The sequence below is a fragment of the Coccinella septempunctata genome, chromosome 4 (assembly GCF_907165205.1).
Source record: "Coccinella septempunctata chromosome 4, icCocSept1.1, whole genome shotgun sequence".
Classification (NCBI taxonomy): Eukaryota; Metazoa; Arthropoda; class Insecta; order Coleoptera; family Coccinellidae; genus Coccinella; species Coccinella septempunctata.
In genome coordinates, this window is record NC_058192.1 from 10,764,824 (window position 1) to 10,791,295 (window position 26,472).

The 26,472-nt window shown below is 38.1% G+C and overlaps 1 protein-coding gene across 2 annotated transcripts in view; it reads right to left on the minus strand.

Annotated features, from left to right (window-relative positions):
• Positions 1-26,472, minus strand: part of LOC123310956 (zinc finger protein ush) — a 171,994-nt gene that overhangs the window by 65,883 nt on the left and 79,639 nt on the right. The gene's annotated exons all lie outside the window — the stretch shown is intronic.

Here is a 26,472-nt window from a genome sequence, read left to right on the forward strand (position 1 = left end):
CTTGCAAATCGGAATTCTGATATGTACCTCAGAAATCCGATTTGAAACTCATAATTCTGACTTATAACTCAGATTTTCGACTTGCAACTCAGAATTATAACTCGCATTAGAGAATTCCGACATGAGGTTGAGAATTGTGACTTGTTTTTCAGAATTCTAACCCGTATCTCAGAATTTCGGCTTGCAGCTGAGAATTCTGACTTGTATCTGGGAATTCCGACCTTCAACTCAGAATTTTACCCCGTATCTGCAAAATTCAGATATGCAAATAAGAATTCTGACCTGTATCTCAGAATTCCGTCTTGCATCTGAGAATACCGACTACTATCTGAGAATTCCGACTTGTATTTGAGAATTCCGTCCTCCAACTCCATCCGAATTACGACCTGGAACTTAGAATTCTGACTTATATTTTTTGAGATACTTCGACTTGAAACTCAGAATTCTGACTTGTATTTGAAAATTTCGGCTTGCACATCGGAATTCTGATGTATATCTCAGAAATACGATTTGAAACTCACAATTCTGACTTGTAACTCAGATTTCCGACTTGTATCTCAAAATTGCGGCATGAAACTCAAAATTGTGACCTCTACCTCAGAGTTCTAACCTGTATCTCAGAATTCCGACTTGCAGCTGAGAACTCTGACTTGGATCTGAGAATTCCGACCTTCAAATCAGAATTCTGCCGCGTATCTGAAAATTCAGACATGTATATAAGAATTCTGACTCGTATCTCAGAATTTCGTCTTGCATTTGAGAATTCCGACTTGTGTCTGAGAATTCCGAATTTCAACTCAGAATTCTACCCCGTATCTCAGAATTATGACCTACAATTCTGACTTATATCTCAGAACTCTGACTTGCAACTCAGAATTCTGACTTGTATCGGAGAAATTTGACTTGGAAGTCGATTTTTAAGACACTTTCAAGCTTTCCACATCTGCTACGCTATTGTTGAATACCAAGTATGTATGAGATTTCTATTCTATTTCTATCGATGTGATATAATTCTGCAATTTTTTTATGTATTATCCTCGAAAGACTGACAATGAAAAATGACGGACAAACAACAGCACGTCGACAATGGTCGAGTGCAACAAATTGCCTTTTTCGAAAGCGACATTTTTCTAAATCCAACACGCAACATCCAGCCATAGAGTACGGAACAAAGAACCACCGATCCGAAGTTTATCTCCGTCCTATTCGGTGGTTTAACACGAGGAGCGAACGAAACGGTAATGGCACCCCCGCAGAAACGATAAGCGCCATCAGATACCGCCGGTAAATATATCATATGACAATGACATAACAAAAATGATTACTGGAGACGTTCCTTCCTACATAACGCCGGCTCGGTCGGTAATGTCGGCAATGTGGATCACGCTCTACCGGTTCTTTACACTTACTCCTTCGGCGGACCTGATTTATAATAGGATGTTGAGGTGAATAAATCAGGCTATTTGCACCGGAGATTTATCGGCGTGAAATAATGGAGCAATTATGTTATATTGTACGTTTCTTCGATGTCATTGGCGATACTGCGGGTTAATCAGGTTGGTGGTAAGTTGTGCAACCAAAGAAGCCTGCCTGGTCGTGATGATAGGTTTCATAAGGTGTTAAAGTTTCATTATTAGCGCAATATCACAGAATTGATTTCTTTCGGATTAGAGGGCGAAAAGACACTAGAGCAGTGACGAACTGGAAGTTGACGGCATGGTTGATAAAGTTTCCAAGTTCAAGATTTAGAACTAGGACGTTTTTAGAGCTTCTATTTATGGCAAAAGATCCATTCAACGGATGGTCCTAATCATAACCACTTCCGCTTGATCTGTCATAGTTCGACGCGATTTATTTCATTTCAAAGATGAAGTTGGAAAAGATAACAACCACAACTGATGGTTTCAGCCACTATCTTGCGGTTAGCGGCTGCTTCAGCCGCACACTAAGTTCTACTGCGCGGCTAGATTGTGGATTGTTTTGAAGGGTTACAGTGCACTGTGACCTTAAGAGATGTTCTGGAGGCTACGTCATCTACGGAAACTTCGTCCTTGCAGGTGGTCTTCCTGCTCCCTCCTCCTTACAGAATCTGCATTCTGCTCTCGTCAGTCTCTGCTAACAGGCTACACCTTTTCTCATCAAGTGCTTCATGAGGCGGCAGTGCTTTTTAAGAATGCCAGTGAAGAGGTGTAGCATATTTTTTGTTTATACGTGGATTGTAGATTTGAGGAGAGTTGCAAACCAATCTACAGATACTTAGATCATAGAAACGAAATCACGTAGATTTTCTATCTTCAATAACTAAAACGACGAGTAGATAAGCTAATTGAAATCAGCCGTTAGTCCATATTCGCAAGACTTTGATTGTCCGATTGAAGATTTGACAGTTTGTCGATTTTCAGAATGAAATCGCTGAAACTTTGTCATTCCTGAATAAACAAGGTGTATTTAAAGGTGAGGCTTCTTTTCAACAGAAGAATCACCTATTCGAAATGACAAAGTTGAAAAAAATTTTGGAGATGATCCTGATACGACACTAGATCATTTGTTATCTGAAATATCTCGAAGCAATGGGAAAAACATATCTCGTGATGACTGACTCAATCATATAGTTTCGTTTAAGACAATTTCACCCCAAATCGAAAGATACAACAAATTTTTTGAAGTGACCTGATGCAACTAATCAGATAGTCTCGGATGTACTGAACCATTCACTGTCCAGCCATAATTTTATGTTTTGTTTAGTTAATCTCGATCGCGTGATGGATTTTATTTCGAATTCCGGATTTAAATAGTTCTATCCACTCATTTATTTCAACCTGAGTGGAAACTGGGATCAAGAAAGGACAATCTTCTTCTCTGTTGTTAAATATCATCATCATTTGTTTATTTGTCTCAAATATAATTGATGAAAATCGTAAAACTGGCAAAAATGTAGACGAAGTGAGGAAGGAAACGTTACCTGAATCATAAACTCCGATCGCCAGCCTGGTGAAACTACCGAAAGTTCGAATAACTGACGTATCCAAGAACATGATCTCAAGAACTCATAAGCTCGCACCAAACCTTCTCTACGGAGAAGACACTTTTTGGAACTGAATGATTTCGGGGTAATCATCGAATTGCTCATAACGGAAATGATTGGATGATACTTCAGATAACAAAAAATGGTACGCTCAGTAAAGAATGATTAAACACTAGATCTTATCCTAGATCATATCTGTCCCAATTGAGATTACATAAAATACTTAGATTCGTATTTTTTCTGAGTATTTTCGATGGCTCCCACTCGAGTTCGAAAAAAATACTCACTACAATGACCTGGACATCCTTAATCCTTGATACACTCGCTTGGGTGCTGAGTTTCGAAGGTCAAAAAGGATTTCCCTTTATGGTGATATGCATTTATGATTCAGATCGAAATGATCATCATTTTGGAGTGAGGAGGGATTCTGTTGAACTTAGGACTTGAATTAGAGGGAGTATCGATCCAGGTTATTGACACAAGGTTGACGTAGACAGCTATCTTCATCGATCAATTCAAATTTTTGAGATTTGATAGTCGAAGGTCAATGAGGAGTCAGCAGAATGGAGAGAGTGGAGAAAGAAAAAAGTTCTCGTTGTATCTAAGGAAACCTACTATAGTAATAGTTATGGGATTCAGACTTAAATAATATGAATTTCTGAAGCTGAAAAGCGTCCGCCATAGTTTGGGCCATCATAACAAAATGGGAGAATTTATATCGACTAAACCACCACATCAGAAGATTTCCGAATTCAAAATCATAGATTGGAACTTGAGTAGTAGAACATGTAAATTCGTCAATTATTTACTTACTTCACCTTTGGCAATCCTTCTTAAGCAGTAATAGGTTGAGTCGCTTCGAGAATTCAAAAAAAATCCTTGGGTTCATGCTTCAATCATTCAACATTCGAGATCGTGATTTATAATCATGGAAATGAATGAAATATTCGAGTCCATCCTTCCATTTATGGAAATATGTTCTCTCTCCCAACCAAATTTTTCTGCTCTAGAATAATTCCAAAAAACTCCTGATATACCTCGTTCGAAAAAGATCTGCAAGGCTTTCAAGCTTTCAGTACACGCGAAAAATTATTAATTATGAAAATGTACCGGGCATTTGATGTGAAAGGGTCATTTTTCGTATCCACGCTGACAAATATAGAAGAAACACATCCATTCCACACATTTCGCTTAATCACGTTCGTTAACGTCCGCTCCAAGGCTCGCTCTTATCAAAGGAATAACATTTCCATCGGCTTATCTCTGGCCAACCCCATTCCACCCCGCCATACTGGTACGTCCGCCCGCGTTCATTAAAACGAAAGAATAAAAAGTAGATCGATGGTTCAAGATATCCTCCCTGGATTTGCATATACAGACACCTACGAACAGGGACTTTGTCGATGTCGTGGATTCAGGCGTCCAAATTTATAAATAGATTTGGAAAAGCGACCATATGTTGAACAAAAATCAAATAAATATATTTAAAAAAATTAAAAAAATAGCAGACAACAGAAATCACATCATTTTCTATTAGTAAAAAGTTGCTCATAATGAATTCATGACGTCTGTAGCCTACACGAGGGACAGAGATCCAATGAAAAGATTAAATAGTGTGTTTTATAGTTTGTTATACCCATCTTCACAAGGGCGACCCTCTGGTTCATTCAGAAAGCCATCAGTCTCCAATTTCCATCTATACAGTCGTTTACAGGTCTATAAATTGGTCGAGAAGAACCAGTTCAGAGATGTTATCGCTCCATGTAGGTGGCTTGTATTTTAGAGCCTGTTTTTTCGACTAAAAGCTCCTACCTTAATGCCCTAACAAATTGAAAACGACTCTGTCGAACACAATGGGGGACAATTAGTCCGCAATTATTACATTGTTGCGAGCAACTGCTAACTTTCACTGGATGCAAGGACTCGGCTCTTGTTGAAATTTAAAACTTTTGAAGGCGAATAATTTTTACCTTTTTTCCGGGTAATTAAATTAGATCAGACTCATGTGAGATGATTTCCAAAATGAATATGCAAACTCGTGGATTGCAAATTGATGAGAAATGAGTTATGGTCAGCTAATACCGCTGGTTCAAAAAGGTAAATGCATTGAAAAGTATTTTTCTTCGATCTGATATAACTTTGGGTAGATACATGGCGATCGTATACTAAATTTTGTATAGGAGACTCATCATCATTGTGAAACGTAGCTTCTTATTCGATGTTTCAATAGGGAATAGAGTAGGTGTTACATGTAGAGTCATGCTCCTTTTTTCTCATGCCAACATAACACAAGTAGAAAGATAATTGAAATGAAGATTAAATATATCCTGGTTGTATCATTACACATTGATAAGAAGGGTTCAAAGATCTGAAACTATATGGGCGTTCGATAAGTGCCTTTGATAATGCTCAAAATCTCCACTGTTGCTAGTTAATGCGTTTTTGAAAAGAACGAAAAAGAATTATCTATATGTACGCACAATCTGTACTCCCACATAAGGCCAACAAAGTCTTAACGTTAATAGGAGTTAAAATGATCTATATTGCTATGAACAATTTTGTGATCTCCACCTATATAATCAGGCCAGAACTCAAAGGATCTCAACGTCTAAACCCATTTGAAGTGTGGAACTTTTGGACGTATTTCGAAGAAAATCATGTAGGCATTTGGTCGACTGTCTAGCCATACCATGTGGAATGCTCTGAAGTCAAATACAACATCGAAGAAAGAAAAAGTATATTCTTCCATCGATAATCTCATGGAAGATGCCTCAAAATGCTCAAAAACAAATTGAAGTGGATAATTTACTATCCCCTAGAGGCCCTAAGGAACCAACTATGCTTAGGGAAGGTCTTCTTAAGCGATTCTGCACGAAAAATATATTGAAATGATCCTTGAAGAATTTGTTTAGTAATCGCGCCCACGCTAACCTTACGTACCGGGCGCTTGGATTCTGAAGCTCTTTTCAAAATTGCCTGAGACACCCAAAGGCTCATTACACTATGTAACTTTAAGAAATCTTCACCCTTTTTGTAGCAGTCAATGAAGTACGACTTGAGGGACAAGAACTGCGATTTCGTGAAGTGTTATTGTAAGCACAGCACTAGAGGGTTCACGCCCACCTTGCTTACAAGACCCTGGGATTCTAAAGACGTTTTCAAGAGTACTTGAAGCACCTACTGGCCTGTTACACTAGCCAAATTCAGGAAACCTTTACCAGGACGGTAGTAATGATTGTGGTAAGCTCGCACTAGGTAAGGATCACGCCCACTTTACGTATAGGGCCCTAATAGGGTCATTTGTCTCATTGCCCCATACAAGTTGATGTCAATTGGAATACGTATTAAATGGTGTCGAGAAAACCATTCGTGAACCTACCGAATTTAGGGGAATTAAGAAACCGAGCACACAAAGCAAGCATGTGTTTTCCATCGCGATGGGCGGAAACGTTCCCGTAGCATGCCATCACCGAGTTTTTGTTTGTTTTCGTGGCGGGGCGAGGCAGCGATACTGATCTCTTATTCTACCACGGGCCCTGTTACGAATGTATCTCATACTCACCATCATCGAGGAATTCTTTGGGACCGGGGGATCGTCTGCCTTAGATTTTAACAGTTTTTATTCGAACTCATTTATAATGGTCGGAATAAACTGCGATAAGGGCCCTTGTCTCGCGGACAGATCGTCCGCCTTCGTGCCTCTCCCACAAAGGAGTGATACGTTTTCTTGAAAATCGGTTCATCTGGGATTCAATCCTATCGCCTTGAAATATGGCGGACTGGCTCGCCGAAACAAGCCTTCAAACTCTGCAAATCGACGAGATACAGACGCAGATTGCATCCCTTCAAGCCATACGGAATGCGGGGATACTGTTGCAAGATCTCGATTTGCCTGAATTAACGTACCACTCAAACAAACACGGAAAACAGCAATATCGAAAGTGGATGACGATTCCTGATTCATCAAATACAACATCTGAACCTTACAATGAAATTATATCTACTGTTAACGCGAATTAATGTTTGGATGACTGATGAATATCTATGGTCCTTTCTGGCGACGAATTTTGGAGGTATGTGAACGATAGCAATGTGGACTCTGGTATTTTGGTATATTATGCGTCTCACTCGATTCTTATATTATGCTTTGCAGCCATGTAAACTTTTCCACTCAAAAAAAAAAACAAAATTCTAGGACACATTTGGAGGTAGATTGTTGTTGATGCATCAGAGCTTTACGTAATCTACAGCTCGCCCTCCAGATCTAGAGTTCTAACTCCAATATCTGGCTTCATTTTTTTTGTCCGAAACATTTTTCTCGTTGGTTTGCAATGGCGAGGCCTTCCGTCACCAAGTAATGTGAAGTTTCCTCCTCTTTCACCCCACAGAATTTGTACTCGTCGTTTTCTGCTAAACCAATTTTCTTAAGGTGCTTCATGAGTCGGCAATGACCTGTTAGGAATCAGAAAAGGAGGTCAAGCAGAGTCTTGCCCAAATCCAGATACTTCTTAGATCTCGCCAGACTAAAGCTTCGAAGAAACTTTCTAGAATAACTTAACCCAGGAATCTTTCGCCAGATCGTTTCTCTCTCTAACCTAACCCGACTACTCCAGAGGCAGTCTCCGTCGTGATTTTAGGACCATTTGTTTACCATTTGATGGAGTTTTTTTTTTGAGAGCTGGGATTGTGGGCATGTGGGCTAGGAATCTCTTAAATTACGAAGTTTTATGAGACATCTTTCCATGCAAATGTCTGTCAACTAGTTTTTTTCCTTCTGATCGTCTCTGAATTCTACTTTATATGGAATATTTATGTGTCAATGGAAAATACCTGCACAAAAAATACATCATCTATAACGTTAACGAGGATTATAAACACATTTTGAAGCATGCAGCATCTTGGGGTCTTCCCCAACTGATTGGAGGTATTTTTGTGCTTTCCTTATTGTGCGATACTTCATATGTTTTCTTTGAAATGTCCTACTAACAGTTGTTATTGATACATGAAATGAAAAGATCGTTTCCATTTCCCTACATCGAATCGAGATATAGGGAAATGGAAAAGAACATGTAGACCCTTCTGTAGACTACTCTAGAATGTAAATTAAAGTATCTAGTTTCTGTAGAAAAAGTGTTAGTATACTAACAATCCCTCAAAAACACTACGAATGAACTCTAACTCGCAATGATATCATTCATAGATTATCAAAGTTTTTCATCAATCGAATTCGTGTCATTCCTACAGAGGATGCGAAATCAATAGATGAAGAGATGACATGAGAACAAAAAGAACGAAAAATTCAAGATACAACATCAACTTTCACTTATGGGTGGTATAGAAATCGAAACCCGTCTCTGAAGAAAGGACGATTTCCAGTAGATACCATCCGTCCAATACCTAACGTCGGCTTCACCCAATAACAAAAGGGGAGGACTTGACGTACCCGCTTCTTCATGACCACCCGTATTATGCACGTGCTTGATATTTGAAAAGACAATAACACAATGTAGATAAGTTGATAGCAACATCCGGAGTCAATGACAATTTTATGTGAAGGCTTCGAAATTACCATATCAACTTACCTCTTTCACTTTCAAAGAAGCGGAAGCACATATATATCTTCACCATACTCGTGTGGCCTGAATCCTTCTTTGAGGTTGGAAGTTGGGAGTTCATAACGATTCAACTTACTCCCTCAAGCAATGAAGAATGCATGAAGAAAGCAACTTGGTAGGTATCATTGTTGAATTAGAAGGGATATAAACTGCAGGTGGACCTTTACTTCTATTTTGATGGATATACAGAGAGGTCCATTTGGTAATGATCAAGAAGATGTCAAAATGATCCAGAAGATTATCAGTATGATCTAATATTGGCAATGGAGCATCAATTCTGATATCTCACTTTGATCAGAAATTCTGTCCCATTCTCATATTTTTCATGTCCACAAAATTAAAAGCTATGGCTCATTTTACTTTAATACCTCTCTAGTTGTGAATAGTTCACGATATACAGAACATAATCACTTCAATTTAACTGACTGGCTCAAACTGTTGTGATATTTCCACAGCCCAATTCTACACGATTTATACCTCCCATCGAAACTTTTCAGGAATTCTTCTTGTTCAAAATCTGGCCATGAGATGAACTCATTCCAAATATTGAGATTTTCTTCACTCTTCATGAGTTTTGTCAGGGGACTTTCATGGAAATGGAAATCCATTTGATCGTCTTCAACATTTTCCGTAAGTGCGGTTAGGAATTGATTGTTATGGAACCTTCTTGCTCTCCTTTTACCGAAGGATTTAGGGTTTTCTGTCTGGTGAATTTTGAAAGGTTTGTAGAATGAGGGATTCCCCTGGCGACCAAAGGAGGTGGTATCATCAGGAGACAATGGATCGAAAAACGAAGAATTCGAGGATTCGCTGTTTGATTGGTGCACTGGAATGGAGAATTTATATTTCTTGCGCTTCAGGACAGTCATTGTGGACGTTTTATACAAGAATTGTTCAATTGAGTTCAAATTTGATGATTTTGTGGTGTTTCAATGACATATTGCCAAAAATTTCAATAGAGAATTTTCTATGTTCAATGTTTCATTATACTGAGTGGACCTTGACATATTCTGAAAGCAACAGTAAACCTCTAACTACAATTCAAACGAAAAATATAAATTTCACAAAGGACCCTGCACCATTTGACTGGAAAATGGCTTTTGGTTGAATTTCCTGAATTTTTGGTGTGCTGCAAATTTTGACCTCCTCACAAAAGTTGTTCCTGGGCACACACAAAAATCGTATGACTATTTTTCGGATACGGGGTGTCGGAAATAAAAAGCTCCCAAAAATAGCTCTTCTGACAGAAAAGCCCTTGAATTTGCCTCTCTTCTCAAACTTCTGAAGTAGGTACTAAGTGCATGGATATTCCAATTAGTTTTTATTATACAGAGTGGCTTCTTTTATTGAAATAAGTATCAAAGGAAACGTTTTGAACTTTAATAATTCAATAATTCGTCAATATCAATGCCAGAAGAAGACGAAATCACATGACAATGCATATAGGGCCCTTCCCATCAAAGTGATTAGGCAAATCGTGTGCGAATTAAGATTTTAATCAGCACTATCGAAGCACACATAAAAAATAGCCTAGTGCAATAGAAACAACAACGGAATAGCCCCAATCGACGTGTAGTTCCCTGGTTTAAATTATTGTCACATCGGACAACAATTCACTCTGCGATAGTTCATCGATAATAGGCAAATGAAGGTGATATATCAGCTAATTTAAATGTTACTGAATGTTCATCTATTCCACTCTTTATGCTATCATTAACATTATTCCTTCGGTTATCTACTGTTTCGAACTATGAAAGTGCAAAGAGCAACAGAGTATAAACTAGTTTGAAGTTGAGTATAATTAATTGCGTCAAAGGTTCTGCCACACCTCGTTCCACATAACCTGGCATTACTATGTCAAACAACTTAATCCATCGTTCAGGCATGAGTAAAACGATTGCTTTGCTCGTTCTACGTCGTTTTATGGACATAAAACTAATTATTAACGGGCGTCGACAGTTTTTGTGGGGCTTCATTGATTTAATTAGCACAGGAATATGGAAACTGGTTGGGGAAATTAACATAAAGGGCCAAGAGGAAACGCTATTGGGCTATCAGATAAAAAAATTGATAAACGATGTGATTTGATTCCAGTAACTTCAAATTTCTTTAGTAGATTCTGTTGTACGATTCAGCATCAATGGTGCTCCATTTAGTTCATGTAAATACTAAAATAATGAATGAATTGTCAAGTTACTAAAACAAAGGATTAATGTACCTGAATTTTCACCAATCATACCACTGTCTTTTAGGCTGGAAAGCTGATTGACTACGAAAATATTAATAGAAAGTGTACACTCCATTAGAATGTCATAACACTGAAATATTCAAAATATTGGTGCGAAGTTTAGTGAAAGCTAATCCACAAAAGAATAAAAATAATAAAACTGAAATAAAATAAAAAATATAGAGCACTAAAGCAGCACAAAAAATAGTTTTTGATCACATAAACAACAAATTTTCAGCCTTCAACAACTGTCTTATAAGAATTATAGATTATATGATTTTCAAAGACGACGAGTTTCCACCACAGTGTTTCGGAAGCATCACTGCTTCTTCAGGTAGGTTCAAGTAATATTGAATATTACAATAAGAAGAATTTTTAATGTGTATGATACTAAGAAAAAGGAAAAAGATATGCCTGAGGGGGAAATTATAGATCATTCACTATTTTCTGATGCATCAATTCAAGCTTTCCATATCATTCCACTTTTTACAGCTTTATTTCCTTATTAATCCTTATCAACCTTCGGATAAACGAGCCCCATGTATCCTCCATAATTCAAGGGCATAATCAGGCGTTCCCATCCTTCGGAATGATTATTATTATAACTCCGAACCAGTTTCGGGTTAGGCATTGATTCGCTACATATTAATTAACCAGATAATGATGACTAAATTGAATGCGAAGTGGTACAGATTACCCTTTCCCTGCTTGAGCTTCGTCAAGTATTTTTGGTCCTTTTTTGCCTCTTATGGAGGCGATAATAGGGAGATCAATCTCTGAAATCCAATCGAGATAAAATCTGATGAAAGCGGGGTTCATTCTAGTTCGTTCTTCCAAGAAATAAAACATTATAACATATCATGGGTCCTTCGAATAAGATTTGAGAATTGGAAGAGTAGGAAGCTGAGGACCAAAGAAATTTTAAATTTAGGAATCGATAATTATGCAGGGTCTTTAAAAATAATTGTAACACGAGAGTTTTAGCTTTAAATTATTTTGTGTGTAGGTACAGGGTTTCGAACTGAATATACAAGAATTTCTTGTTTCGCCTTTTTGGATGGTATGTTTGAAGTGGTAATTAATTCAAAAGAACGAACAAAATTTGTAGTAAAACCTATATTGTCTATCTTCGAATTGTACCTAACTGTTGAAAATCAAAAATACATAAGGAAAACTTATGAGGCTCCACCTATGTTAAATAATTTCTTGGATTGATATTGGATTGTGATATTTGTGATTTGAGAGCATAGAAAGAATATATACTTGCTCGTATTGTCGAAATCGGTTGCCAGTGGTTACTGCTGCCCTGATAGCTGGTTTCAGTTCTCAATACATAAATAGCAACCCTCGTTTCTTTTGGAAATTGTGGAAAATACGCATTTTCACTGGGGAATAAGCAGCTTCCAGTTATTGGATGGTTGACCACGTTAGTTATTAATTTGCAGAGGAGTGCAATAGCACCTGACCTAAATTTGATTTTTTGAAATCTTTATGTCCCAAAATATGTTTTGTCGTGGGCATGTTGGGTTGCCTAACTCGGGCGTAGAGAAACGTAAACAATTTTTTCCTCTTTTCGTTTTCTCATCTCCATTGAAATCATCTATACAGGGTGACAATTTGAAAACTTGCCAGTCCAATTATGTCACGACAAGGATGATTTCAGAGAAAATGCCGGAACAGGTCTATTTTTATTCGTAGGGGGACATATTTTGAGCAGAATTGTAAGCCAAAATCTATACAACCCTAGGTATAGGAGCTATCACCCCTAAATTCTAAATAAGGAATAAGGGGTTAGCTATATACCTCGATTGAAAGATCAGTTGACTCCCTACATGAATACTATCTATGGTCCTTGAAGTAGTTACATGTAACTACTTGACAATTTTAAAACTTACCAGGCCAATTATGTCTCGACAAGGATGTTTTCAGAGAAAATGCCGGAACAGGTCAGTTTTTATTCGGAGGGGGACATGTTTCTAAAAGAATTGTAAGCCAAAATCTCCTCAATCTTAGGTGTAAGGGCTGTCACCCCTAAATTCTTAATAGGAAATAGAGGGTGAGCTATACCTCAATTGGAAGACAATAGTATTATACAGAGGGACATATTGTCTTCCATTTGAGGTTTAGCTCACTCTCTATTCCCTATGAAGAATTTAGGGGTGATAGCCCCTACACCTAGGTTTGAGGAGATTTCGGCTTACAATTTTGCTCAAAATATGCCACCCTCCTTGCAAAAATTGACCTGTTCCGGCTTTTTCGTTGAAAACATCCTTGTCGAGACATAATTGGTCTGGCATGTTTTCAAATTGTCACCTCCTGTAACTACTTCAAGAAATCAATAAAAATTTGCAAACCATAGTATTCATGTAGAGAGACAAATGATCTTTCAATTGAGGTAAATCTCACCCCCTATTCCCTATTAAGAATTTAGGGGCGATAATCCCTACACCTAGGGTTGAGAGATTTCGGCTTACCTGTTCCGGCATTTTCTCTGAAAACAGCCTTGTCGAGACATAATTGGCCTGGCAAGTTTTTGAATTGTCAACCTTTGTTAATTAAACCAGAGTGATATTGAGCAACTTTGAGTGGAGTGACTTGTGTGTTCTTTATCAGAGAGGTGATAACCACGAAGGTTGTAGGGTAGGAAGGTTAGTTCCCTGTTTCCCTTCCCTTCAAAACCCCGTTTCTGCTGCCAGATCAGTGGAGGTTCGACTAGGTTTCTTCTCAAGCCCGTTGGGGTAAGTAATTGCATTTTCACCAGCGCAGTTGCTCAATATTCACAATAACAATCATCTGAAATTGGTCGCAAACACTTTGTGAACCAATGGGGTATTTTCCTAAATTTCAAAATATATGTTATTAAAATCTTTACACCTCAAATATATCAAAATATATTTTTTTTCGAATTTTAACATACTGCATTTTGTCTGTATTCACTTTCGAAAATTCTGATTACAGAAGTGCTCTCTTATGAACATTCTACGTCATTTTCACAATCCGGCAACGCTCATCGAGTCAATAATGGTCATAAAAGTTTTTTAATCAACATATCACAATGAATATCAAGTTTTGTCATCACATTTGACAAGAAAAACACACAATGACAGAAAATGTCATCGATTTTGAGAAGGTATAGCATAGACATATAGACTCTATGTCTATGAGGTATAGACACGGATTACAGAAACAATTTTATGCAATCTGTGGATATCTTCTTGATCGGTTCCACTGTTGTCGAATTAACTAAAATTACTATACTTTAGTGAAGGCATTCTACGTCACAAGCTTTCACATATTCGAATGTTTACTAAGTTTCGAAGGGTGTATTTCTGAAAATTCTGAATTTTGAAGCGAATCTTTCAGGTGTTGGATAACTTATGGAAAAGGGTTTCCATAAATAATCTTAAATTCGATTTTGGAGCTTTAGGAAACTTGTCCATTATGACAAGCAGGTAAAAATTTCTGTGTAGTTTCTGTTTTTTTTCTTATACTTGGGTCATGATCACTCATCAGAATCTTTAAAAAAAAAACAAATTACTGAATGAGTTTCGTTCTCCACACTCGAATAAGGTATCAACCTTGCACCTCGAGCAATTTGTCGGATGTCAATTCAGCGTCGATTTCCCGCAGAATGCAGGAAAATTGCCACGTCGATATCCCATCGGAAAAGAGACCTCCGTCGTCGCCGTCGACTGCGTCGCACTTATCAAGATGCCTTCCGGCGGTTCGACACTTTTGTCTTCTGCGAAGTCGGTCACGTGTGATCGAGTGAGTGACATATCTCGCGGTTCCAGCCATTCTGCATCCCGTCGGGGGGGTTGACAACCCCCTGCGCACGCCGCCCCCTTATCAGCAGGACGCAAGGCGACCGCGGCGCCAGAATATCGCAGTTTGGCAGCTCTCGGACTGGCCCAGGTCGCCCATGTGGAAAAATGATAGGAACCTAACACCGGCATCCGTTAATGCCGATGCTGCCGCCGGTCCGATCGTGTGTGGGGGTTGCTTCATCGATAGGTGCTGAACGATAAGGGAAGATAAGGCGGGAGCGGGCTAGGAGCTGGGATTTTTGATGGAATTACTGCCTTGCTATTGGATTTCACCCATTTCCAAACAGAGATGGTCTTATAGTTGATCAAGCATATATACAGGGTGACAATTTGAAAACTTGCCAGTCCAATCATGTCACGACAAGGATGATTTCAGAGAAAATTCGTGAACAGGTCAATTTTTTTCGTAGGGGGACATACACTGCACAAAAAAATTAACGCACAATATGGAAATCTCAAATTTATTCTACAACTGAAGGTGTTCTCAATGATAATTATTTTTATCAGAATTATGCATGCATATGTTATCCACTTTCAACGGTTTTCTTCAATACAGATGTTTTTTCCCAGCAGGAATAAAAAAAGATGATATTATCAGATTTTGAATGTATTGGCTCCATTCTAAAATCAGTTGTTCTCGATCAATTCTAGTGATCAATAGTTTTTCTTTCGTTTGATTTTCTACTACTATGCAACGCGAAACACGCAATTTGACCCAAGAGGAATGTACCCAAGCGGTAGTTTTGCGAGAAGAAGTGTGGACATACACAAGAATTGCAGAAAGGTTTGGAGTTTCCCATACAAGTATGTCCAGAATGTTGCAGCGATTCTGGGAGACAGGTATGAATGTCCGAAGACCAGGACAGGGTAGACCACGGGTAACAACTGCCATTCAAGAACGTTACTTGAGAGTTTCTTCGTTGAGACAACGGTTTGCAACCGCTCGCCTCTTTCAAATTCAGTTTGAGCAAACTCATGAGGTGCAAATTAGCACTCAGACGATATGATTTAAGGCCTCGTGTCGCGGCAAGAGGCCCAGCTCTTACCCCAGCCCATCGAAGGGCGCGTTTGGATTTTGCGACAGAGCACATCCATTGGGAAGAGGCCAATTGGGAAAGAGTTCTCTTTACAGATGAGTCTAGATTCTGCCTCTACCATTGTGATCGACGTTCCCTTGAATACAGACGTCCTCATGGAAGATATGCTCAGTGCAATTTCCTGAATACTACTGGTTTCGGGTGAGGATCGATTGTGGTATGGGGAGGAATATCTTTGACTGCTCGCACAGACCTAGTGGTCGTTGATAATGGAGCTATGAATGCTGATAAGTAAATAAAGAACATTCTTGAAGAGCATGTAGTGCCATTTGCCCCATACATAGGTGAAAATTTCATTTTTATGGACGATAATGCCAGACCCCATCGTGCGCGCATCGTTCAGGAGTTCCTTGAAGAGGTTGAAGTCTCTCGAATGGAATGGCCAGCAAGAAGTCCAGATCTCAATCCTATTGAGCAGGTTTGGGACAACCTCAATAGAAGGCTGAGAAGTTCAGAAAATCATCCAGCTACTCTAAATGACTTAGGAATACAACTCTGAGAAATCTGGGAAGGATTAGATCAGAACATTTTAAGATCACTCATTTTGAGAATGAACCGTCGTTGCCGAGCTGTAATTAACGCAAGGGGTGGAAACACCAAGTATTAAATCACTTATCAGCATTTCAGTATTTTGAAAATTGTTCATTTCTCTTCTTTCACATAAAATTCGGTGAAATCCTGAATTTTTCTTCCATTTAATCTGTCTTGTTTCGTTCAAAACCTTCCCGAGAGAACATAAAAAATAAGTTATAAAGTCAATGTAGAGTTAACTTTCATTAAAATTGAGATTTTCAGAATGTGCGTAAATTTTATTGCGAAGTGTAATTCCTTGATTCTCCAATATGATCAACACCATTTTTAGCCTGCTTAACAGCACAACCGAACAGACACAGAAAGGAGCTTCGTTCTTCGTTTAATCTACATGAATTTCTTCAACAATCATCGAATGATAAGCACATTTTTTTCTGGACCCTCGGCCACTTTCCTGAATGTTTCTCTGTGTGGGTAGTCCCTGAAGACCTGTCAAAAAAATGTCCAAGACGAGCCTCCGTTACAACTTGATGCGATTTCCAGAGTGTACCCCTTATCTCCCAGCAATATCGGACTATACACTTCGTTTTAATGGACAAGGAGTGCTTCTGTTGTATGTAAAGGATTTTTATCTTACTTTATTTTCGTTTATAATAAGTTGCCTTGTTCGAATCAGAACCAATTAAACAGATACTATCTGTGGAACGTTTCAAAATATATAAAACAGACGCACACTCGCTAAAAAGTTGATTACGAGAATTACAAGTGCCTCACAGACTTCGTTTCAATTAACACTAGTTATCTGATCGCTCCAGAACTCATACGGATAAATTCACATTTATTATCATTGTTATTAGACGAGGATCAGTTGTAAAAGTGCTCGCTTCTAATGCAAGACCGTTCGATTTCTGCAATTATAACATTCGCGTTATCGATATTGGTAAATACTTCCATATCTTTATATTTGTGGCAGGTCGAACAGAAATCTTGACCATTTATGGCTATTCGAAACTTTCCGATAAGCTTTCTACGATAAATGATGAAAAAATCCAGGTTCAAGCCTTTCGTATTGATATATTTCTCTATATTGTATTGATTTTATGATCGTCTAACTTAGGCAGAGTTCAAAGGCAATTTTGTTTGGCTTTTCTAGAAAAATAAGGGATTGACTGATCAAAATTGTTTTGTTTTCAATCGGGAGTTTAGTCAAAAGTATTCTGAATATCGTTTTTGGATTTGGATTGAGCTAAATCTTGTGATGAATCTTGGAAACGATCAATGTCCTTCAAGCTTCAGTTGGTTCTGTCGATCAACCGTATGCATATAAGTATATTCAATCAAGAACCGCGAAATTATACCTGGTTTAAAAACTCAGATGTTCCTAATGGACCTTAATGGAGATAAAATTTCCTGTCCAGATATGATCAAATCAATTATGGATGTTTGCTTCACTGGACTCGAAGAATTTCGCCACTCATTTGCATGATCTTATAGCGGTTTAATCGACGGCGTAGAATGACTTCCTGCGACAATAACAGTCACTCGCAGTTGTTCTAGCTCTTATTCCCATTCTGAGAAAAGAGGTTGAAGAGAAAAATAAAAATGGAAGTCAAATAATTGATCAGAAAAACAAAATATGAATAATTATGATATGTGGAGGCGGTTTGAAAACGAATAGAATATACTAAACCAATACACTTAAGTTATGGCCTTTATATTTGATCTTAAAAAGTTACTGGGTATTCACAAAAACATAAATTATACTCCCCCAAACATTGAGGAATGCCGAGCTTAAATTACAATGATGTCTTTGTCGGACCAACCCAAATGATCATTGAATTCACACGCCCTTCGACGAAATGAAAGAATTGTTTCAGTATGAATCACACCGGGAGAATTTAGAGTTATTCCATTCGATGAAGCTATTCTTGTGCAGTTACCATGATTAGATCAACGCTGCACGATCAGGTGGTACCACTTAACAGACCCGATATTACCAACAAACAATCAGATTGTCTTTGATAAATTGCAGAGCTGGAGGTTCAATACTTATCGTCTAGAGCTCACGATGCCAGACCGCCCACATTTTCACAGTTCCATAACGTTGTTCAGAAATGGGGTTGAAACCGTGGATGCAGAACGAGAGCCATGAATATTTTATAAAATTAAAAACCACTTCTTTGGACGAAATACAATGAAACGTCTTTGTAATATTGATAGAAGGATCTTTATGGCATTTTGTTGAAATTGTCCTTAGAATTAGGATGCACAATTTCGACTATCTGCGATTAAGTCATGCAAACGATCAAAATTTAATATTTCGATGCATTGATTTGAGGTCACCGTTAATTATATTCAGCCAGTTTCATAATCAATAATTTCTCATGAAGAACAAATTTGAAGAAGCTTTTAAAATCAAAGAGACTTCCACATTGATTATGAAATGACTAAAACACTCGAAACAAACTGTATGATGATCTAAAAAGCATCGCGATTGGGCCATCGTAAGTTCTTCAGGTTTTTATTCATTGGATCCATCTAAGATATTGTATCTGGGTGTTATCTATCAAACTACATTCCCATGTTTTTATCTAACTTCTTTAGACGTGCTTAATATTGAGTCAGAAACATTAAACCTTAAGTTCAGATTGATATACGAAACCTTCTGTCCAAGTGCAGGTCTGATATCACTCACACAATAAAAAATGCCTTTTAATTATTCTTCAACTCGATACCCACGAAATGCCATGGTCGATCTATGTCGAACCAATTTTTTTTCCTCTTCCCAGATCTGATATTGTCCCACACAGACTGGAGTGTAGGAGGAATATTTTATATAATTCTTTGTTAAACTCTGCTATGAAAACTGATAGGGAATGAGATCTCGTAATTCAATAGTGTAGTATTATTATTTTCTTCAAAGTTGCACAGGAGTTTGATCTGTAAAAACAATTCATAGTTGATTCACTAATTATCCCCATTATTGGTCAGATAAAACCGCAATGATATATAATTATATATTCTTTCGAATGTCAGCAATACATTTTTAGGTATCAAACAATAAAGCATATGTATGAGTTTTAGCAAAGGTTAGTGTAACGGGGTACCATACAATTTGGAGTAGGTATGATACAAGAGCTTAGGGAAAAACGTCAGTAAAAAAACCCTGTCTCCCCGTGAGTAGTGTAGTGATGTCAAATTTGTTTACAGAATAAGCTTTTAATACTGAAGGGCTTCTTTTCCATCGATATAAAAATTTCTTTATCCTCTTTGCCATTTCAAAATAATATCTGAAACAAAGAAACAGAGCGGAAAACGAGAAAAAAAGTTAATAATAAAGCTTTCATCAAAACTTATTCGAAGACTTGATGATGACTGAAGAAAAAAAAATAATCATAGGTACATAACTTGTCCTTCAATTGCACTAGGAGGAATATCATCTCTACCTCAAAAATCTTCTGCTGATCTTGGTGGAGGATCACCCTCGTCGTTAGAAATGCCTTCAGTACTCAAATTAATAATAGTCACATCTTGCTTTTGACTGGGAGGGTCTTTCGACCAGGTCCAGTCTTCCAAGTGATGATTCTTCTGTTCTTCAGTTGTTCGAGGAACGCTACAGGACCCTTATATTGGGGAATCATCTCCCATAGATATACCAGTGGTTATTCAGTATAAAATTGAAAAAACGAGAAATAAATTCAAAAAACTTCTGACACTTCATTGACAATTTGTCAATGATGCTAACGTGCTATTTGGAAAACAGAAAATAAAAATTGAAGGACAGATTCCATGGATAAGCTAGATCAGAATCAAGATGGCAAGTATTTTTCGTTCGCATCAGATACTTTTCGTCCGTAAACACTTTTCGTCCGCTCTCTGTTTGTTTAAAAACAAAAACGACAGTGGCGATTACGATTAATCAATTCCGAGAGCCAGGATTCGATAAAAACATAAGGGCCTGTGACAGCAACTGTTATTGCATCAAAATTTGAGTTCATTTCAGGCAGCAAATTCGAAATCTTAAGACAGTTGGACAAAATGATAACTCTCTCGTTCTAAGGAACAAGAGGCTCGCAAAAATATTTGAACACTTCTGTGGATCCATAGATACGTCGGACTCCTTTCTTTTCAATTCTTCCCGCAGCTTCCATTTATGAAGCAGTTGCAATTTTCACGTCCTAATATTCCGGCCGTCACCTGCATCCCGGCTATCAGATCGTCCCCGAAAACGATCTTCCCTGCTCCATCCCGTCCCTCGCCGAATAGAATAAGCCTGGGAATAAGTGCTTCATCGTCATCAATTGATAAGATCGCATCCCATTTTACGCGATATCTCTGATCGCGCCGCGGAATTATCACGCCAAAGGATCTAATCGGCGATCTTCATCCAGCCCTGCCTGTCGAAACCGTTACCCTGGCCTTGTTGCCGGTCTCAAACTGATACTCTATTTCGATTTTCCGAAAAAAAAAAACAGGGCCATGAGCCGTTCCTGACGATATAAAAGTAAAAATAAAGTTCTTCAAATGTTATGCTTGTATTTTAAGTATGTCAAGCCTAACTGAGTCTTTCTATACCTCATTTCCTACAAATTGAGAATAATGGCAGCTTCTTACCCAATTTTCTATGAACCCTGTCAAGAAACAGCCTCTAACCATTCGAAGATCACTAAAATACATTGTTTTTATTGTTCCCCATTTGCAAAACAGGTTATTTGGACTACCACACATTGGAACTACTAGTCATTACAACTACCAGTCGCAAGAACTACCACTCATTGTGACTAACTTATATCAGAGCTACCTACTTGCCTAGAACCTTGGAACATAAATACATGGAATGGACATTGACGTGCTATGAATGTATTTGTTGTGGTACAAATCATTCGATGCTTCTCAGTCTAGCGCGACACTAAGGCAGTGGCGTAAAATAAATAAATTTGTATAGCTACTACCTTTTCGTATTGAAAATTGACGTGACAATGATGTCAGATTCAACTATCTCAATTGTGATTGGCGACACTAATCAACTATCTCACTCCAGCCTTCGGACATTATCTTGTATCTATGTTCCAAGGTGCAAAACCGGTTATTTGGACTACCACACATTGGAACTACTAGTCATTACAACTACCTGCCGCGAGAACTATCACTCATTGCGACTAACTGATATCAGAACTACCTACTTGCCTAGAACGCACTCACAAAACATTATCCTCACACGTTTGTACAACGGAAATTCAGTAACGAATGAATGAATTAGTATCGATTGATTTTTTATGGCAATGGACGAGTTCAGAAACGTTGGGGTCTGAAATTACGACCAATATAATTACAAATTAGATTTAGACAAACCGAATTGCCAGAACGAGTGTAGCAAACCAATCTGTTGAGCGCTATTCCAAATTTTTCGATCTATTTTTGCGTTGTGTTAATCCTATGAGATAATAAACCATTAGAAGATCCCTGGCTGTGCTGATATCTACCCGTCTGTCAAAGCGTATCTCTACCTACAAGACAGATAGAGTTTATCAGTAGCTCAAAGCCTAAAAACCATATATTTTGCGAATATTCTATCAAAATTTGACGGAGACTTAAAATTTGAGTATGCGCAGATTTTGGATGAGTCGAATTGTTTGGTTTTGATGCTAATTCTTACCAGTGACGGAGATAATAGGGGGACTTTTTACAAAACTATCCTGAGTTGGCGATCTGATAGGATATTCGATAGAAAAATAAGGTTCTCCAAATGTCTTTGAGGAGGCACCATTCTCGTGAAAAACAGTTGAGGAGCTCTAACTAACTCATTAGAGGTGAATTTCAGGAATTCAGGAGGATATTTTTACCCCTCGAATCCACCCCTGAAATATATATATCTACATCAACTTCGGACGCCTTGAATAGGTATAATCAAAATCGAATAAAATGCATAATTGCTGTATAAATTCCAAAAATCAATCGAATGGACGTGACTTCCCACCCATCAGCCCATTAATCTGGGGACCAGTTTCCTTGTCGCAACACGTAACAAACAATGTGACACTTCTCGCCTTTCCTCTAATGTTCTACATTCAAACTATCGCTCACAATATGATTAATGTCCAGATATTTTATAAAAATTCAAGTTCTGGACTGGGCGATATGATCTAGACTGGTCCGACCAAGCTAGTTAAGGCGATAAGATCTTTTCCATAGAGGCCAAATAGCCTGATTTGTCGTCCGATAACAGTCGGTGCTTGGATACCGACGGGTTGGGGGGTTGAGCGAGGGAAGCAGGCGATGCACGCCGCTGATAAGGGCCGGGCCTAGCCCTTATCAGTGCTCATCAATCAGGCACTAACTGATAAACAAACTCTGCCTCAACGCTGGGGGACCGCTTATCGCAGTCCACGGTTTCAATCTATAAAGTCTGCATTCTACCCACTCTCCCTCTGTTCTCTTTTTCCTCCCCTCTCAAGACGGGTAGGTACGCTGTACTGGTGTATCAATCCCTGTGCCATTGTTAATTAAAAACATAGAGTACATCCTGACTCGATTTTTGCCGATTACCGACGACGTCATGGAAACTGGACGGAAATAACTGGTCCGCATTATGTCCGACAAGAATTTCTACCTGAAATTCACGAAAGGATTCAGAATTCGACGCAATCTTGTGAACCTAGCAATATTCAACCACAGTGGAACGATGTTATAATATTGAGAACACACCAGTGAGATGGACCGCCATTCAAAAAGCATCTACAAGTACATATATTTTTTCTGATAAATCTACTTACACTTTATGATGAGTAGGGCCAAATGGTCCTACTTTTCGAAAAACTCAAAACCTAGGACTACCAAACCTTCAACCACAAGCGTTTGGAGTAGATTGGAACCTAGATGCCAAAGGATTCTCTAATGAATTTTCTTTTGATGATCAGTTGAAAACTTGCAAAACTTCCCAAGAAAAGTTAGAAGATCTTTGGGATTTTCGATTTCGTTTCTTGCCATGATTTTAGGTTAATTTCGAGGTTAATTTTAAGCTAGCCCCACCGTTAAACTAGATTTGCCGTTAAATTATATGCGCCCTTAGTTAAATTTACCGTTAAGTTCGATACAACGTTGGGTTAGGTTGGATTAGGTTAGACAGTCAAGCTAGATTGATCTTGAGTTAGATTAACCGTCGAGTTAAATAGATTCTCAAGTCAGACTCACAGTCGAGTTAAATTGATTCTCAAGTCAGACTTACCGTCAAGTTAAATTGACCTTGAGTCAGACTGACCCCAAGTCAGATTTGCCGTCCAGTTGACGAACAGACGAATATCTGCAAAACTATCTCCGAGAAGTCGAAGGAAGAGATTATAGATTTTGTTTGTTGCCACAATTTCAGGCTACTATTAAGTTTAACCGTTAAGCTAGTTCTAACACTGAACTAGATCCACCATGAAGTTAAATTTACAATTAGGTTAGATTTGCCGTTAAGTTATATTCACCGTTTAGATGGATTTACCGTTAGGTTATATTTACCGTTAGGTTATATTTACCGTTAGGTTAGATTTACCGTTATGTTAGACGTACCGTCAAGTTAAATTGACCTTAAGTTAGACTTATCTGCAAGTTAGAATTGGGCTCCAGTTGAGAAGTCAAAAGAAGACTTGTTTGTAGCCACAATTTTGGGCTAATATTAACCTTTTAACCGTTAAGCTAGCTCCACCGTTTACATTTGAGTTAGATTTATTTACCCCTAAATTAGATTTACCGTTAAGTTAGGTGTTAGATTAACCGTTAAGTTAAATTTATCTGAGCTTTTGCAACTCGCTTTTAAATAAGCTCAAAACAAACCCATTAAGGCAATAATTCAAGGCTATATTCATATTGATTCATTACACCATTTTAATTTTGTTTTCCCAATTAGTACTGGCAAAATTACGTCTCATTCCACATTTCGATCACTGAAAGCCACCGATAACAGAATAAAATGAATTCAACGTTTGATTTTTTTAATTACTCTGAGGCCTTCAAATATGATGTGCTCAGATTTTTGGTAACCAATCTAGCTAATCGTTCAGATAGAAGGACCACTGATTTCCCCATTTCTTCAGCATATGGAATAACCATATCACCAGCGGAATGGGGTGTGATTCCTATTTTCAATTCTCTCTCATTACTCCCAAATTTCAGTTATACACTACTCAGTTGACTTTTCCCTCCAATCCACCCGAAGAAATTCATTAAACTAACGCCAGCAAGACTTCCACAAACTTAGAACATTACGTCCAATTCGTTCAGAACTATATACAGTCATAGACACTAGTAATTTAATCATCCACCTCCAAAGCACCGTTTATCTTTTTAGTTGAGCGAGCCCGCACGTAGTTTGTATGTACTTATATTCCGCGGCGGAGAACGAAAAGCACAAATTTGACTATGCAAATTAGGGTACATTCGAACTAAATTCGGTAGCAGCGATCGTCGAATTCACACCCCGCTAACTGCGGGCAATGACGCGCAAGAATGGTGACTTGAATCATAATCAGATTTCCGAGGGTCGGCCGGGAAATGAGACAACCCTGCAGATGTTATCGCCGTCTTCGTATCATTTATAATCGTCGGTTTCGGAACAAATCGCTGGATGGGGGATTTGGCGGCGTCCCCTCAATGTTAATGAACCTGAACCTATGGAGACTCACTCCAACGAGCTCTCCAGCTTTTGAGACAGTGGCCAGGTCACTTGGTGGAAGAAATAATATTCGTAATCGAATACCAACATGGTCCTTTGACTTAGCAGCACCAATATGTTCCAGAAATTCATGACACGTCAGTGTGTCTCAGCTTAACACAACACCTCTTAGAATGGCGTTTGGAGAGCTAACTTCCCGAGTTTTCAAAATAAGCTCTTTTACGTACTCTTGTCAATCGCACCCACTTCAGTTTGGAAATTGTCAATTTCCCGCACATGTGTGCGGTAATGTGGAAAAATGCATCCAAAATAAGTTCTTTCTACTCCTATGCATTTTTAACTCCTTTGCCGCACTCATTTCAGTTTCAAAAGAGGATATATGTCTACTTATACAGGGTGAATCTTTGACTCGTACAAATATTATAGCAGTGGATTCTTGAGGTCAAAAGAAAAACTTTGTTCCTTAACCATTTTTTCCGAATCCGCTCGGTTTAAAAGATATAGGCGGTTGAAACCCATAAAAAATGTTATTTTCAGTCCTTTCTCACAAATGATTTTATTGAATGAAATGAATGTCGAAATATAGTTTTTCATTCAATTAAATAATATTTTTTTGACACAAGATATCACCAACGTCTTTCAGTATTCTCATTATGACCATTACGTACCATAAAAATACCAAAAATTCAAAGAACCCAACGACCCAACTCTTGAAAACTTTGGACTAATCTAATTTGAACCTTTTGTAAAATAAAAGTATTCTTCATATTATTTTCTCGTAGAATGAGTCTTTTTCGAGTAATTTGATGTTCAAAAATTTACAATATCTGTGACATTCGGAAAATTGAGTACTTTGGCTGAAAGCAACTCTGTTTGAAGGATGCACAGATGTGTAGTGTCACAGATTTAGTTAGTTATTCTGAATGTAATTTTGTTGCTCCAAGGATGACATAGCTCATTATGAAAACTTAAAATAGCTTTATCTTTTTATCAGGGCCAAATCGGAAAAAAATGGTATAGGAAAAGTGTTTCTTTCGACCTCAAGAATCTACTGTTAAAATATCTATGTATATGTACGAGTCAAAGGCTCACCCTGTATAAAGACCCTGCCCCTCCTTAACTTAACCACATAACATAACATAACCTGAACTTATCTCAACCTAACCTTGCTTAAGCTTGGGAGTAAGGAATCTCGTTCAAGTAACCAATATCTAGCAATTTTAATCTATGGTGTCTTCGCATTGATTTTAAATTTCATCAATTCTTATAAGGAGCCATTATCTCCTGGGTCAGGTACCTTAACAAGTCGTGTTACCAGGCTGGATATCCCCCGATCAAAAAAGCAAATTCCGAGGATTATTTTGTACAAGTTCCCTCATTGTTCCTCCAAAAAGTGGTACCTATAGCCTTCTTGCAATGAAGTGGTATAGCAGAGACTGTCTTATTGAAACCAGAGGTCAGTGTCTCTCCACCACTTTTGCCAAATTTCGTTTT